General features: G+C 74.4%; 1 non-coding gene across 1 annotated transcript; it reads right to left on the bottom strand.

Annotated features, from left to right (window-relative positions):
- Positions 1-1078: 1078 nt before the first annotated feature.
- On the bottom strand, positions 1079-1197 carry LOC128823761 (5S ribosomal RNA). Its single transcript, XR_008441997.1, has one exon. It is a non-coding gene; the product is annotated as a 5S ribosomal RNA (ribosomal RNA).
- Positions 1198-2500: the final 1303 nt, after the last annotated feature.

The following is a 2500-nucleotide window of genomic DNA, read 5'->3' as shown; positions in this document are numbered from 1 at the left end:
CGCGACTTTGGGGGCCGCGGGTCGTCAGTGGCGTGCAGGCCGGGCCTCTCCCGGGGGATTCGGGGGGGGGGGGGGGGCGGTCCTGCGGGCCGGGCGCAGGGGGCTCGAGCGAGCCCGGGCCGGTCCGCCCCGGGGCCGGGGTCTCCGCCTGCGGCTCGGGGGGGCGCGGGTCGTCGGGGGAGGAAGCCCGGGGGAGCTGCACGCCGGCCTGCCAGGCCAGGCCAGGCCTGGCCTGGGTGGCCGCGGGGGGATTCGGGGCGGTCCCGCGAGCCGGCGGCCGGGCGCAGGGGGTCCGAGCGCGTCCGAGCGAGTCCGTCCCGGCCCCGGGGTCTCCCCCTGCGGCTCTGGGGGGCCGTGGGTCCCCGCTGGCGGAAGCCGCTGGGCGCTGGACACCCGCCGTCCGTCCCGCCTGGCCAGGCCTGGCCTGGGTGGCCGCGGGGCGGGGGATTCGGGGCGGTCCCGCGAGCCGGCGGCCGGGCGCAGGGGGTCCGAGCGCGTCCGAGCGAGTCCGTCCCGGCCCCGGGGTGTCCCCCTGCGGCTCTGGGGGCCGTGGGTCCCCGCTGGAGGAAGCCGCTGGGCGCTGGACACCCGCCGTCCGTCCCGCCTGGCCAGGCCTGGCCTGGGTGGCCGCGGGGGGATTCGGGGCGGTCCCGCGAGCCGGCGCCCGGGCGCAGGGGGTCCGAGCGAGTCCGTCCCGGGCCCGGGGCCTCCCCCTGCGGCTTTGGGGGCCGTGGGTCCCCGCTGGCGGAAGCCGCTGGGCGCTGGACACCCGCCGTCCGTCCCGCCTGGCCAGGCCTGGCCTGGGTGGCCGCGGGGCGGGGGGATTCGGGGCGGTCCTGCGGGCCGGCGGCCGGGAGGGTCCGGGCCAGTCCGCCCCATGCCCGGGGTCTCCCCCAGCGGCTTCGGTGGGTCCTCCGCGGAGGAAGCCGGGTGGGGAGCCGGACCCCAGGCGCCCAGACCCGTGACCTGCGGCCGCGACCTCCGACTCGGCAGGAGCGACGAGGGGCTTTCCGGCCCGTCCCCCCCCTCTCCTTCCTCCCCAGAAAAGGAGAGAGAGCTGGCTCGGACCGGGAAAAGCTGCCTACGGCACCTGGGATTCCCAGGCGGTCACCCATCCAAGTACTAGCCAGGCCCGGGACGGTTTACCTTCCGAGATCGGACGGGATCGGGGGCGTTCGGTCCGGTATGGCCGTAGGCACCCGGCCCCCGCGCCTCCTCGCCCGCTTTCCCCTGCCGACGCCCGGGCCTGCCGCACGGTGAGCCCCGGTCGGACTGCCCCCCTGCGGCAGGGCCCCCGTCTCTCGCGGGCCCGGTCCTTTTTTCCTTCTCGAGCTCCGGGGCCCGGGCTGGCCGCCAGAGCCCCTCCGCCCGCCCGCCCTCCCCGGCGTCGGGGAAAATATTGTCCCGGACATCCAGTGCGCCCTGATCCTGTCAGCCGGGGGGGGGGGTGGGTGGGTGGGGGGCAGTCCCTCGCTGCGGCCGGGGAGGGTGAGCCCAGGGCGGCTTGCCTGCCGTCCGAGTCCCCTCTCGGCCACCAGGTCAACCCCGAGCCGAAAGGGCTGAAAATTTTTCAGAGTCCCCTCCCGGGCACCAGGTCAACCCATGGAATCGAACGGGTTCGCCTGCTGGCCGGTTCGCTTCCCGGCCACCAGGTCAACCCGTAGGTTTGAACGGGCACGCCCGGTGGCCGCTTTCCCGTCCGGTCACCAGGTCAACCCGGATCTCCCTCCTTCCCTGGGCGCCCCCTCCTCGGAGGCGTCAGGTTCCATTTTCTTTTTCCCCCCAGACTTCCAGGGGCCCGATCCAGTCGGCCGGGAGGCAGTCCCTCGCTGCGGCCGGGGTGGGTGAGGCCAGGGCGGCTTGCCTGCCGTCCGAGTCCCCTCTCGGCCACCAGGTCAACCCCGAGCCGAAAGGGCTGAACATTTTTCAGAGTCCCCTCCCGGGCACCAGGTCAACCCGTGGAATCGAACGGGTTCACCTGCTGGCCGGTTCGCTTCCCGGCCACCAGGTCAACCCGTAGGTTGCCGACGGGGCTAGCCAGTGGCCGGTTTGCTTTCCGGCCGCCAGGTCAACCCCTAGGTTTGAACGGGCACGCCCGGTGGCCGCTTTCCCGTCCGGTCACCAGGTCGACCCGGATCTCCCTCCTTCCCTGGGCGCCCCCTCCTCGGAGGCGTCAGGTTCCATTCTTTTTTCCAGACTTCCAGGGGCCCGATCCAGTCGGCCGGGAGGCAGTCCCTCGCTGCGGCCGGGGAGGGTGAGCCCAGGGCGGCCTGGTCCATGTCTCTAGTGGGCCCGATCCTTTTTTGGGGTGTTTTTTTTTTTTTTTTCCGAGCTCCGGGGCCCGGCCCGCCCGGGCAGCCCTCCTCGGAGGCGTGAGGCGGATTTCCCCCCCCCCCCCCAGACTTCCAGGGGCCCGATCCTGTCGGCCGGGAGGATGTCCCTCGCTGCGGCCGGGGAGGGTGAGCCCAGGGCGGCCTGCTTGGCGGCCGGGTCCATGTCT

This window comes from Malaclemys terrapin, chromosome 15 (genome assembly GCF_027887155.1).
Source record: "Malaclemys terrapin pileata isolate rMalTer1 chromosome 15, rMalTer1.hap1, whole genome shotgun sequence".
Taxonomy (NCBI): domain Eukaryota; kingdom Metazoa; phylum Chordata; order Testudines; family Emydidae; genus Malaclemys; species Malaclemys terrapin.
This window is presented reverse-complemented; position numbering and strand designations above follow the sequence as displayed.